This window comes from Pseudonaja textilis, chromosome 2 (assembly GCF_049901715.1).
Source record: "Pseudonaja textilis isolate UNSWEBS1 chromosome 2, rPseTex1.2, whole genome shotgun sequence".
Classification (NCBI taxonomy): domain Eukaryota; kingdom Metazoa; phylum Chordata; class Lepidosauria; order Squamata; family Elapidae; genus Pseudonaja; species Pseudonaja textilis.
Window position 1 is genome coordinate 176,182,147 of NC_141991.1, and position 15,355 is coordinate 176,197,501.

The window sequence follows — 15,355 nt, forward strand, 5'->3', positions numbered from 1 at the left end:
CTCTTGGTGGTACAAGCTGGGAAATATAAAACCATCGCCTACCCAGATGTCTGCCCCTTTTCATCATATTATATTATTTTTATATATTCTATTGTTCTGTGCTGGCATTTGGCCATTTTAAAAAAAAAATCAGATTCATGTTAAACCATTTCACTTCTGTTCAAATAAGGCTTTAGACCAGCTTTCTAAACATCAATCAGGTAAGATAGTTTGTTCTCTGATTGTTTAGATTCTGCTAGTTCTATTTTTCGGAATAATTCCTGCCTGTTCACATCTGACACCCTGTAGTTTACCTGATCATAACTTGTGACCTTTTTGCTGATTTCTGGCAAAAAGTGCCCATTAGGGAATCTGGATTTGCTTCATGATCCTAGTGATTCACGTAACAAGCAACCATAAAAATTGTCTTAAAATTGGGACTGACTTGATTTACGACTGCAATGATTTATGACACAAATTCTCATTCCCATTGTGTTTTGTCAGTCAAAGACTACCTGTAATGATGTCTCTCAGGTCAGGTACCAAGATTACACCATTTCCATCCAAATGCAATAGCATGCTGAAAAGTTTCAAATAACTCCTTTTTAAAGTCAACAAGCATCCTTGTCTTTTCTTTAAATTTATTAAGCACTTTTTAACAACTTTACTATGATTTGCATTCATAGGGCAACCTTAGCTCTAAATATAGCTTCAATCTATCCTAAATAGATGCTTTATTGCTCAAATCAGGAAAAGAGCATTGTTGACTGGAATGCAGTTAAGCAAAAGACTTTCACAAAATACTGATTGAAATATTATTACAGTATTTCATATTTTTATTTAATATGCTCTGTCGTAAGCGTGGCATAAGGCCTACATTTTATGATCCATAGATTGGCAGTCTAATGTTCAGAGATTAGCTCCATTACCTGTATCACAAAAAGAAACATGTCAATATACCAGAGATTATAGTGTATAAAAATATGCAACAATTGAGGAAGGAAAACAATATGCAACTGGTAGAAAATATATGAAAGGGGTGTCAACTCACATCGTAATGGCATTGTCATGTAACATATCATGACTTTCCCCCCTTCACTAAACCCAGCATGGGCGTGGCCAGTACATGACACATCCAGCCCATGGGCCACAAGTTTGACAGTCCTGATATATGGATATCTCAAACAAAGGCATAGCTGATTGGCAGGATGGTAGAGTTTATTTTTTGCAGCTCCTACTAAGCTCCCATGCACAGTTGTAAAAATGCATGGAAAGAACAGAAACTTAGATTTTACCTGCCCCTTCCTTTTTCCATCTGAAGGAGAGACTGTATCTCGGTTTGCTTGAATGCAGCTTGTGGGACAATCCAGAATTATAAACTAATACAGAATGTGCAATATATATATATATTTCCCACACTTCTAGTAGACTTTCTCATTTCATAGTTTTAGTTCATGTTGTGTTTATTACTACAGTTCTTAGTAAATGCTATATGGAAAAGCTTTCCAGCTTCCAAACTCCTTTTCCCCCCTTTGTTAAATTTTTTTTTGTAGTCTGTGAAGATGAAAAGATAGATTTGAAGCAAAAGTGCATGATTTTATGCAATGATGTCCGTTTATCAACAGTTTCAATGGTGGTTGCATGTTGCTTCATTGCCAAAAGACAGACTTGTGGAACAGAATGCTGACTTTCAGAGCCAGGATGAGTTAAGAGCCATTAACTCTTGGAAGAAAACACAGCTTTGCTTTTGTTTCAGATAAGCTGGTATAAAACCAGGAAAAAGTGGATAACACTAAAATTTGGAGCAGATTCTGAACTGGGGCAAAGAACTCATATGCTTAATCCCTTGACCATTCTCTTCCCTAAAATTATTGGGATAGAGAATATAAATCAGCATTCAATGTCTGTGAAATGTCAAAGTCACAATTAGTAAATTCAACTAAATTTAACTTATTAACTTACTAATATTTTCTTTCAGAAGTAAGATAATTTACTGTAGTATCCCTTCTAGTTGCATAATACTGAAATTCTCCTATATACCTGTTGGCAATACCAATTTATTTAATATTTGAGCCTTTGAAGAAAAGGCAAAGTGAAGTACAATAATCTGTTATGAAATATTATGATTTAGCTCTCCAGGCCATATTGTAAAAATATGCACATTTTAATTGAGCATGCACACAGAAGTCTGCAAAAAGATAATAAATTGTGATCGTGAGACCATAAATATGGATAAGAAAGGTTGTGAGGGACCCTTTAGACATAGCTCTAAATTAACATGAAGATGGATTCTTCCAAAATGAAAGAGGGGAAGAGAAGGAAGAGTCAATTTGCTCTCGAGGAAATTGCTTTGGCATGAATAAAATGGTCTGGAAACAGAATAATTTGCTTAGGGTCACCCTGCTCCATTAGCCAATTAATACCGTAGAAAGGGTAACTAGAAAATGGTGTCAGCCAATATACCCATTGGTTAAAAGGGAGATGCATTCGTCTCTGGGTGGATTTGCTGATTTGAATATCCCATAGGACTGGGGTCAGCAACCCGTGGCTCCAGAGCCGCATGTGGCTCTTTCATCCCTCTGCTGAGACTCCCTGTTGCCAGTCAATAAAAGGAAAAAGGATGCTGAGCTAGGAGGAGAGTGTATGGTGGGGGAACCGGACTTCCAGTCAGCTCCAGAATTGAACAGGGGCTTCCAGTTAGGGCCTTTGTGGTTCTTTGAGTGTTTAAGGTTGCCAACTCCTGCCATAGGATAATAAATAGAATAGAAAATAAATAAAGGCTACATGCCCTTAGGTGCACTCTTGTAGCCTCCATCCTGTTTAAACCTTCACCTCTTTTCTGGGGCTCAATGCAGGTTCATAAACTGTGACCACATAAAATATCTATCTTAATAGCAATTTTCTTAAATAAAATTACTAATGAACATGTGACAAGATATTGGAAATGAATAAACTTTTCAAGTGCCTTTACGCAGCATCCACAATAATTCTAACAAAATATATTGTAACGTCTGCAAAATATATTGCTTCCTTCCCCTTTAGTGAACTTCATTTTAAAAAAAAGTCTAAAAATTATTTACTAAATTGGAGTAGCTTCATTAAAAAATAAACCCATTATTAGGTTAATATGTTTTACTGTCACAGTTTTTTTTAAAACAACCCTGTAATCTCTTGTATCGGGGTGGAGTTGGGATGACTCCATAGAGCTGACTGTTTACTAGCCAGATGCCCTTCCTGATGCCTATGCGGAGTTAGCAGCAGATATTTTGTTGGGGCAACTTCTGTAAATGGCTTAGAGAAGGCTGTAAAGCACTGTGAAGTGGTATATAAGTCTAAGTGTTATTGCTATTTTCTCTTTGCGCCTAGAGAGAGAAATATCTGCCGCTACCTAGGATCAAACTCTCCTGATTGGAGGTGAGAGCTCCACCTCTAGGCCACCAAAACACTCTTTATTAGCACACGATAATTTATTTACTTGGTTTACAAAGCCAGATACACCAAATAATGTGTCACTAAACAGTAGAAAGTTTACTATGGACATTAGAAGTGAGAAAATATTTTAGTTATTTAAAATGGTATAGCTTCAACACTCTACATAACAAAGGGCACCAAAAGATAATACCTACTTGTCTAAATGTCTGTATAGAAAGAGACATATTAGTAAAAAAGGAAGTTTCAAAGTACTAAAGTATAATTAAGGGCATCCTCACTTACAGTTCAAGCTGCTCCTTTCCCGTGCTTATGCTGTTTAATGCTAAATCAGCTTCAAAATATCAGACTGTGATATTTTGGCATCATTTGGCAAGAATGTATCCTATTCATTTTAGTGTAATGACTACAACTAAGGACATTCAAATATTATTAAGATTTACATTTTCTTTTATGAAATTCTGAAGCACAATGAAAGCAAACTCCAGATCCACAGTTATTAAACCAGGTTTTCCATCCTTGACAACTTTAAGACAGTGGACTTCTACTCCCAGAATTCCACAGCCAGACTGGAGTATTCTGGGAGTTAAAGTCCACCTGTCTTAAACTTGCCAAGGTTGGAAAACCCTGGATTAATCAATCTCCCCCTTTACTCAGCTATAATTTCTCCCACTGATTTCAAAGGAATTAAATCCAACAAATTTACTGTAATCTAAATCCAACCCAGTGATCAATTTCTCAAGTTTACCACATGATTGTCAATTTACAATAATATAAATTGACCCTTCATTATATTCTATATATTATTATATATATTCGTTATATTATATGGAAGATGTACAAAAGCAGTGAGATAGCTAGAATTCTGGAAGCCCAATTTGAAGTCCTCAGTGTGTCTTAAATAACTTTAAATGGAATTGCGATATAATATTTTGCTTTTTGGTCTAAACAAATATTTCCCCCCATAATTTCTTCCAGCTTTTCAACCTAACTGTTTGACAATTAAATGGAATGCTATGGAGTAAAAGCAGGATACACTCACAAAGGTTAAGGCAGTAAAACATTACCTCAAGTAAAGGAGTCAAACTGGAATTTGCATCCTGCATTAGTGCTTCATTACCACTTCAAAGAAACATTCTTTCTTTCAAAGCCTTTTACCCTCACAACAGAACACACAAGTGTCAAACAGTCTTCCAAACCATTCAATCAATCACTAAAAATACACCTGCCCGGAGGCACTTGCAAGACATAGACTGGCATGGAAATTGTTTTGGAATTTGGAATAATAATGTACTGTAACCTCAAAACAGAGCAACTGGGATGAGTCTTCTGTTAGTCATACTGCCTACTTATGGTTTCATTTTAACCTTCCTTTCTCATATTAGAATTTAAGAAAGGGCTTTCTTAACTCAACTTTCTCCTTTCTAGTCACCAAGTGACCATTCAGCCCATGTTTACTAATTCATTTTCCATTTTTAATACATTTATTTTCTAATCCTTCAGTAAAATTGTTAACAGATGATCAAAAAGCCAGTGAAATAAAAACATCTTAAAATTCCAGATTTGCCTTTAATGGGAAGCCTCACATAGAGCATGCATTTAAACAAGGCAGTACTTGTTTTCCTGAGAAAGGATTGGAGCTGATACAAAAATCCAATTGGATAAAGGAATTCATGGACATTGTCAAGATACCTGTGCTTTCACAGACAGCAAAAAATTTAGGAAGAATTCTAATCCTCTAACTTTCTCCCATTATCTGCAAGAGTTGTTCAACAACAAAATGGCCTTCTGCATAGCAATTTGTATACCATAAAAATACGAGGTTCCATGTACAATGGGAGGGGGTGCGATGACTTAGTGGTTAAAGATACTAAGTTGTCAGCTGGAAAGCTGACAGCCTGGGTTCGAGACCCAGGCGATAGGTAAGCTCCCATTACTTGCTGCAGCTCCTGCCCATCTAGCAGTTGGAAAGCATGTAAATGCAAGTAAATAAATACATATCACTTCAGTGTAGCCTTCCATCACCTCGGCACATAGCATATGTAATGTCTCCGGACAACGCTGGCTCCTTAAACTAAGAAATAGAGATGAGCATCACCTCTTAGATCCAAACATAACTGGACAGGAAGTGGGCAAATACAGTGGGCAAATACAAACTTAATATTGATTAACCAAACTTGGGTGATTCAAAGCAAGACATATATTCCGTGGTATCCCATCATAGTAAAACTTTAATCATGATCATATTTCCAATATCCTTCTTGGAAAGCCCACTGAAACACACACAGTCACCATAAGTATAGGCCATGGTGGCGCAGTGGTTAGAGTCCGGTACTACAGGCTACTTTTGGCTGCCAGCAGTTCAGCAGTTTAAGTCTCACTGTCTCAAGGTTGACTCAGCCTTCCATCCTTCCGAGGTGGGTAAAATGAGGACCCAGATTGTTGGAGCGATATGCTAACTCTATAAACCGCTTAGAGAGGCTGTAAAGCACCATGAAGCAGTATATAAGTCTAAGTGCTATTGCTATAATCATTATACAATGCTTTTCCCAGTATTCCAAAGCACAACAAATACTAGTAACTTGATTCTGGTATCTAATTAAGTCAGGGTTTGTTAAGTATGTCACAGTTGATGAATTCACAAAGTACATTACACCATAAACCATAGATTACAAATTACAGAGTAATCAAATGTTGCCTAAGCATGAAGTATGTTTAGTTTCAATGTACGCAATTGTGTAAACCCAGCCAAATGGTTACTAAATCCATCTGGTCAGTGAAAGAGGCAAATGTAAATGGATTTTCTGGCTCATTCTAAAGGGACATACCAAGGAGGAAATTTCTATTGAATCAGTCAGGACTTAATATTTCTAGAGATGGGGTGTTCTATTTTCATTTTGGATTAGGCTGTTAATTAACATACAAACTCTTCATTTCATGCTCAGATTGAAGGGGAAAATAAAACAGTATAAAACCTATGGTAATTCGGTGCAAGTTTTAATCCAACAAATGACAAAATCTATCCGTGTGTGTGTGTGTAAAACACACACACACATAACATGTTATGCATAATTACATTATATGTAATTTATAATGAGGCTAAAACATCAGAACATCTATTTTACATATTTTTGTGTACTTTTGGTAGTCAAAAGCTAGGACCTATTTTCACATATGTTTGTTTTTACATAGTGCTGAAACTGTATGAACGAACTGGCAGTCCTTCCATTTTTTAAACATAGTTATACCATAGATATAAACCAAGAAAAACAAATCTAAATCCTTAGCAATGTAAACAGAAAGAGCAGGGCCCACTCCCCCAATACTGTTTTTTCCAAAACTACAGTCAATTTGTGTGTTGATAAAAGTTTCTCCAAGATGCAGAAAATGGTTCACTGAGTCATAATTTAAACCTTTATTTAGGGAAGACTCTTAACCAAGACTAGACTATAAGAAGCCTTTTAGATATTCTGCACAACAATTTCTATAAACTGTGATAAGAGGCCCCATTGGCTTAGGTTTATGAAGTTTTATTCCAGGACATTTGGATGGAACTTTGCTCCCTAACCATTTTTAGCATCTCAGCACTAAGTAACTGGCTTAGAGCAGTGGTCCCCAACCTTTTTTGTGCCGCGGCCCGGTACCGGCATCACAAAATCATCCACGGCCCGGTACTGGCATCAGCACGCATGGCAAGGCGAGCCGAGCGACTGGCCAGCCAGCCGTCCCCCGCTTCTCCCCTCCACCTTCAACTCCTCCTTTGTACCTGTGTCGATGGGCTTCGCGACAGCTTTGGGACGGTCGCTCGGCTCGCCTTGCCATGCGTGCTGAAAGAATCCTCGCACCTTAGTTTTGTTTGAAGCCGCCCCCCCCCCGATGAAACTAAGGCGCGAGGATTCTTTCAGCACCCAAACGCCGCTTTCTACCCAGAAAAGCTCACCGGAAGCACTTTTTCATCAAAACAAGATGGCGTCGCCCAGCAAACCAGCGGCCCGGTAGAAATTGTTCCACGGACCGGTCCCGGTCCCCGGACCGGTGGTTGGGGACCCCTGGCTTAGACGATGACACAATGTAAAAACAAACCTACTAAAACCTACTATAGCAAGATGTTTCAGCCAGTGGATATACAAGATGAATACCTATCTCCAATGTTATTTGGCCAACTAGTCCTGATAGAAAATTATTTCCACAGAGAATTATAGACCTGAAAGGAGCTGCTTAGACCATTAGACTCAATCCTACACTCCATATTGGAATCCAGGTTAAAGCATCCCAGACATATGGCTATATCTTCACTTGAACACATGGAATTAAGATAAACCCACCACTTCTTTGAATGACTAAATCCATTATTAATATTAGGCTCTTACTCTAAGATATTGTAAGGCACACAATCATCAAAATAAATATTACTCCTTTACATATTTAAGTCTACAACATTTGATTTTTGTCTCCTATGTGAAAATGTTGTAATTGTATCTATAAAAGATCACTGCACTCTAGCAGTGATTAGAGTTTATTGGCTATATACTATAGCATAATTGTTTTTTATTAAATTGAAGGAAACTTAAGCCTAGGCTTTGATCCAGCTAAGAATTTGAACAGAGATTATGAATCCTCAAAGTCAGAAAGATTAGATTAGATTATTTAAAGCATTTTGATAGCCAGATACACAGGATTATATTTTATTGCATTTAACAATAAAACTTAACAGCAGGATTTACATACATTTTTAAAGTTAAATTCAGACTCTTTTCATACTATAAAACATTTGGAACAAAAAATAGCCCATTTATTCACAATACTTACGTGAAACATGCCGTTAAATAGTAGTAAGAATTAATATTATTAGTACAGAATTTTAATTTGTCCAGAAATTGTTTATCATTTTTATATTGAAACAGAACAAATTACTATTATAAAACTGAAGTATCAATTGCAACACAGTTCAGATTTTGCAAAAAAAAATGTAGGGTTTAAGGCTGCATTTCTATGCAGATATTCCTGTGACTAAATTCTCTAGACATAGCAGGACCTTCTTCTCAGTAAATGTAAGGTTTTTGTCTACATATAAACACACTGCTTTCACAAATGACAGAGCAGAAGCCTGGTAAGCCAAAATTAACTGTATAAACAACCACTATGACACAAATATCACAACCTAAAGTTTGAAATGCTAAAAACTGCTGTGTATATGTTTCCTGCTTTATAGTAATATGAGAATTTTGCCCTATGACAATACAAGCAAATTGAAGAACTGGCAATTTTCACAGATGAACAGAAATTAAATGTTTCCCAAACTTGGGGAAAAAGGTAATTGAGAAGAAAAGACACAATGTAGTACATGTATTCCTCGACTTACGACTACAATTGAGCCCAAAATTTCTGTTGGTAAATAAGACAGTTGTTAAGTGAGTTTTGTCCCCTTTCATGGCCTTTCTTGTCATGATTGTTAAGTGAACAGTTGCAGTTGTTAAGATAGTAACACAGTTGTAAACTGAATCTGGTTTCCCCATTGACTTTGCTTGTCAGAAGGTCACAAAACTGATAACATGACCCTAGAACACTGCAATTGTCTTAAGTATGAACCAGTTGCCAAGCATCTGAATTTTGATCACATGACCACCAGGATGATGCAATGATTGTGAATGTGAAAAACAGTCATAAACCACTGCTGTAACTTCGAACAGCCACTAAATGACTAATTTTCCCATGTTCTTCTTTTGTTGTACTTGTGTTTTGGTCTGTGACCGCAAATAAAGTATTATTATTATTATTATTATTATTATTATTATTATTATTATCATCTAGATGAACTGTTGTAAGTCAAGCACTATCTGTATTGGTGTTAGTGAATGACTGTTTCTAAAAATACAATGTTGTAAGAGAAGAGTCATGGTAGCATTCTTTTCCGACTAACAAATTTTATTAAGCTTTTATGGAAATGAAGCACTAGCTATCATTGCCCAGTAACTCTGGACAGGTGAGGAGAAAAAAAATCCAATTTTAATGAATTCTGTGAGGTCCGATGAATCTTGCTCTAGGGTACTGAAGGAACCAGTGAAGGTAATCCCAGAACTTCCAAGTATATTCTTTGATCAAAAATAGTAAAGTCTTAGAAGATCACAGGAAAGCTAAATAGAGAAAAGGAAGACATATGAATTTACAGATCTGTCTGTAATAGCTTCATACCTATTGTGGGCAACAGCGGTGGGATTCAAAATTTCTTACTACCAGTTCTGTGGGCATGGCTTGGTGGGCATGGCTTGGTTGGCGTGGCATGGGAAGGTTACTGCAAAATCCTATTTCCTCCCCACCCCACTAACCTGCTTTCCAGCTCTGTTCTCCTGTGCAGGGCAACAAAAGAAGACCCAGCCTATCAGCTGGGACTCGGGATGGGGCGGGGTCAATTGGAGGTGGTATTTGCCGGTTCTCCAAACTACTCAAAATTTCCACTACTGGTTCTCCAGAACTGGTCAGAACCTGCTGAATACCACCTCTGGTGGGCAATGTGTTTGAGAAGCATGTTTGTGAGAACAGTCGTAGGAGTGCAAAAATCACAAGCCAGCATGGCTTTATCCCAAGAGTTCATAAACTAACTTTATCTCCCTTTAGATAGAGTCACTAACTTATTAGATTAGAGGAATGTTGTGGACACAGTGTGCTGTGATCTCAAAAAAGCACTAGGTAAAACCTTTTATTACCTCCTCATTAAGAAAATGTTAAAGCTATATGAGCTTAGATAATACATCTGATAGACGGATTCACAATTAATTGAATGACCATCCCAGAGAGCACTCAGAACCAGTTTCTATTAGCTTGATGAGCAGTATGGATTTTGGATTTTTGTCCTGGGTTTTACGCTCTGCAACATTGTTATGAACGATTTGGATGAGGCAATTATCAGATCTGCAGATACATAAAACTATAAGAAGTGGGCAACATTTTAGAATGGAAAGAGATTTTTTTAATGCATATATACATGACCTGTGGGCTGAATTTAATAAGATGAAAATTAACAGGGAGAAATTTAAAGTTCTATATCTGTGGCTCTGGGTTACTTAACAGTTGCCATCATATTGTTTAGGCATTTTTAGCTTATGATCTACTGGAACATCCTTTTCACATGTACTACTGGCAAGCCAGATTTGTTCAATGTATAATTGTGTATTGCATTGATCTCTGGAATGTTGTTCTTAGAGAAGTCTATCCTCCCCTATTCTGAATAGTATTCCTTTGATCAATAAGTCTTTCTGTTCTGCCAGATCTCCATCTTGTTGAGCTGATTCGTGTTTCTCCTAACTGATGATGGTCTAATTTTCTTGTTATAATTGCTAAATATGTTTATTAATTGTATTTAGTTCTGCAATTCTAACTTCTGGGGGAAAATGATAAAAATAATCATGAAAATAAAAATTAACTAATGACATATAATATTGCCTTCAAATCTGGTACAATTAATCATGCATAATAGTGTATAATTATAGTATTAAAACATTTAACGTGTTCTCAAGGTGGGAAGCTTTTACAAAACCTGCTAACAGGAATCAAATATTCTGGAATACTCTTGAATGTTCCATTTGGTTCTCTGGATCACACTGATCCAGCTATTCCAGGAGTGGTTGGGCAGTTTTTACTCTTCCCAGCTGGAAGTCTATGGTGAAACATGGTTCCCAAACTGGTTCCCATGTTCTGATTTCTTGGGTCCAATGTGAGAAATAGATTCTGGCTCAAAAGATTAACTTCTGGAAAACCACCTAAACTAACATGATTTGGAAGAGAACTTGACTGATTTAGGATCCAACAAAAATTTGAGTCCTGGAATGATAGTTCTTGTCCATCTCTATAAATCATATATATTTATTTCAAAGATGTAATTCCATAAATACATGTCCACCAACCAAGATCTTGTTCCTCATGCACACCAACCTATTTTTTTCCTATTTAAGGCAGATAGTTTTAGTTACCACTGATAAAATAAAGGCTTATAAGAGTATTCTTAATTGATTGGCTCCAAACAGTTTAAGGGTTTGAAGGCCAATGCCAATAATGTTTCTGGGGGCAAGGCAGTTTAATTAGTTCCAAACTGATTTAATTTGTTCCAACCATTTCATACCCAATTAGAACACTGATTCTTTATTGACATGCAAATTATGTACAACCTATAGTTTTCTAATTGTCTAGTTTAGCTTTTGGCTAAACAGCATCTCTATCTTTTCAGACTAATGGTTTTGCTTTGTTTGCCCTCCATCATGATATAATTGAAACCCACTCAGAACATCTACTGCTTAGGTAATGAATGCGAGAGTCATAGTTTTATATAACCTGTGTAATAATGGCATAATAATTCTAATATTTGGATGCTTCTTGTAGTGATAACATGTTACATTACCATTTTTACCGCTTTTAAAGTTCAATGGCAATTATGTATCCTTATAAAACTAATGGCATCTTCCACTAAGAATTGGTTGCCAATATGTTTGGGTTTTCCGATCCATGGTAAATGAACATTCTTCAGAATCAGAAATGGACTTGGGCAAATTCCAAAAAAGGACAGACTTGTGCAACATGGAGTAGAACCCAGCAAGGCAAGATAATACATGTAATCAATAGTCTTATGAAAAGAATTTCCATTTCACTTTTTGAGTCAAAGAAGACTAGCAATGAAAATACTCTATGGTCCACTTGATTCTAACATTCATTTATTTTCTTTTTTTTTTTTTTTAATGTGACATACTTTATGTTTGGTTAGGCTTGCTTAGCTTACTCAAATCTTTCATACATTTCATTAGATAGAATACCCAAAAGTTCTATAGTACATTGCCTTGATCCCTCAATTGATCATGTTTCACAAAGTTATATCAATAGACTTTCTTCTCTCTTTGCTGAGGGAACCTGTGGATAGATGATGAAGTAGATGAATAAAGGACCTCTGAAAGGCCTTCAGTCAGTCTAGAATTTGTGACAATTCTGTATCACATAACTCATGTGTCCCTTATTATTCTGGAAATTATGTCAGTCCATTGAAGAAATTCACAAGATACCTGGCATCTATACAGTACACCTAGCCCTATATTCCAGCAAATGTAGACCATACTCTACAAAAAAGGGAAATGCAAATATTTAATCAACTAAGATGATTTAGCCATTCTGATGCTCATAAAGAAGATGTGGATGGTGATGTAAAACCGACTGAAGACCAAAAAAGTTTTTGTAATCCATGTGATTACTGCTATGCTGTATAACTGAATACGCGACACAGAAGAGAATCCAATCACCAGCATAGATTGCATAACAGCCCATCAACCATTTTTGCAACGTTGCCAGTGTGAATATGAATAAAATCAGTAGGATGGAATACATAATCCCCATTAAATGACATTACAGGCACTCTCTAAGTAAAGATTCTGCCTTGGGAAGAAGAAAGTTAAAGGAGGAGTTAATGCTCCAATAAGAGCCTTTCGAGTATCCCAGCACTTCAACCCAGGATGGAAGCAATAACTCTAGGGTGTCTTCTTTCTTTTAAACATTAAAATACCACATGGCTTCAAATGAGAGGCATAAATACACATTTAAGCCATTTGGAAGATAAGAACTTAAAACGGCAAGTCCCGTTCCCCCCCCAGTAGAGCTATAATCTTCCAACCACAGATGCAGAGGAATCCCTGTTTATTATAGAGGCAGTTTTCCTAAAACAAAAGCTAAAGTACACTTGAAGAGGAAGGCAGCCCACACAGAATAGATTTAGACTGCTTCTTGTTTCCATTAACATCCCTAGAAGAAAGCAGCGAGGGGGGGGGGGTTGAGGTGGAATTTAGTTCCACTAATTGAAAAACCAGAGACGTGTCAGCAAGGGGGGGGAGAACGGGACCCATGGAAAGCGGGGGGGGAGACTTCCAGACAAGAAAGTATCGTTCCTAAACACTCCCAATTATTTTTCTCAAATACACAGGCAACGGGGCAGAAAGGAGGGGACGGGGGACGGGACGACGACGACGACGACCCAAGAGCAGTGTAAGTTTTAAGTCTACAAAAAGAAGCGGAAGAAAACTCCAAAAGTCGCCAGAGGCAAGAAAAGGAAGGTGGGAGGAAAGTTTTGAGTTTTTCGCGACGGCTTCTTTTCCTTGAGGGGGGGGGAAAGTGGGGGGAGAAAAGCAGACCTGGGCTGCTTTTCTTCCCGACTCAACCGGCCAAGAATGGTGGCGGAGACACCAAAAAGCAGCCCTGCCCGAGCCAAAAGAGAGAGAGAGAGAGAGAAAGGAAGGAAGGAAGGAAAGACGCCCGTTGCCTTTCCAGAAACTCCCCCCTTAAATCCCCAAGAGACAGTTACCTGGGCCAGGCGAAGTCTCTTCCCTCACCCCGGGAGGCTGCTGCCGCTTTTTACCCCCGCAGACTTTCTCGTCCCACCTAGCAGCTCGCAGACCGAGCCGGAGGAGCGACCGGGGGGGGGTGTCTTCCCGCCCTCGCCGCCTTTTCCAGCCAGCCGCCTGCTTGTGGCGTGCCTCTTTTCCAAGTCGGTGGACTCTTCGCCCTCACTTGGCTGCGGGGTAGCTGCAGCGGGAAGGAGGAGAAGGAGGCGGCGGCGGCGGCGGCAGCAGCAGCGGCTGCGGCGGCGGCCGCGTCAGGAACACCATCCTTTTGCCCCGGCGTCGCTTCTGGCAGGGGGCGAAAGCGAGAAGGGCGCGCTCGCTGCTCGGCCGAGAGACAAGAGGCGAAGGGGAGGCTGCGGCAGCCTCTGGCGCGGCAACCCTGCTCATCCGACGTTGGGGAGGGTGGGGGAAGGCGGGGGGGAGAGAAAGAGCGAAGGGAAAAGTTGCGAGGCGCCGCCCGCGTCTGCAGCCTCCGCAGGGCGGTGTGTCTGTGTGCAGTCCGGTGGGTGGGGTGGTTGCCTTGCGCTCCCTCCGCTTGGCTCCTGGCCCGCCTAGAAGCAATTTCGGCGAGGCGGCGGCTTCTTCTCTTCTTTCTTTCTTTCTTTTTTTTCCCGCCTTTTCTCACCTGCCCGGAGTCGCTGAGGTATCGCGCTCCGCCTTGCTTCTCTCGCTGTGCGCGCAAATCTTAGCGCCTTTTCCAAAGGAGGGAGTGTCACTCAGTTGCGTCCCCCTTCACCACCGCGGCGTGTCTCTCCTTCTTTCCACGCTCCCTCTCCTCCGAGCGAGTCAACGTATTCTTTTCTCCTCTTGTGACCCGGTTCCTTGGGCCACCCCAACTGAACCAAGCGAGGTGGTTAGGGAACCAGAAAAACTCGTTCGGGAGGGATGAGAGTTGGCCCGGGCCACTTTTCTTCCCTCGGTAAGCAAAGGTTCGAGTCGTGCCGGAGTTGAACTTTAAACTCCGGGGACCGATAAAAACCAAACGGTGTAAGCTCGGCTTCCTCAACCAGATGTCCCGCAGATAACTTTAGATTGTTACCATGCATTTATTTGTGTATTGGATTTCTCACAAATGGGCTGAACTCAAAGTAAACGCTCACGTTAAGAGATATGTAAGAAAGTGAATAACCTCACAGGATAGGCATAACAGATTTAACAGATAATCAGAGTTGGAAAGGACCTTGTAGGTCATCTAGTCCACACACACACACACCCCCAAGCGGGAGGCCCTACACCATTTCTGACCAATGGCAGTTCAATCTCTTCTTGAAAGTCTCAAGTGATGGAGCTCCCACAACTTCCCAGGGCAAGCTGTTCCATTGGTTGATTGTTCTCACTTGCAGAAAGCTTCTCCTTATTTCCAGGTTGAAGCTCTCCTTGTTCAGTTTCCATCCATTATTCCTTGTCTGGCCTACAGGAGCTTTAGAAAATAGCTTGACCCTTCCTCTCTGTGGCAGCCCCTCAGATATTGGAAGACTGCTATCATGTCTCCCCTGGTCCTTCTCTTTACTAGACTAGCCAAGCCCAGTTCCTGCAACTTGTAAAACTTGGTGTATGTTTTAGCCTCCAGTCCCCTC

The 15,355-nt window shown here is 39.3% G+C and overlaps 1 protein-coding gene across 2 annotated transcripts in view; it reads right to left on the minus strand.

The window, feature by feature from the left end:
* LPAR1 (lysophosphatidic acid receptor 1) overlaps positions 1-14,703 on the minus strand; it is a 68,030-nt gene extending 53,327 nt beyond the window's left edge. For both annotated transcript variants that reach the window (XM_026713463.2, XM_087926529.1), the window contains exon 1: positions 13,739-14,703. The gene's annotated coding sequence lies outside the window, so the exon portion shown is untranslated. The remainder of the gene's footprint in view (positions 1-13,738) is intronic.
* Positions 14,704-15,355: the final 652 nt, after the last annotated feature.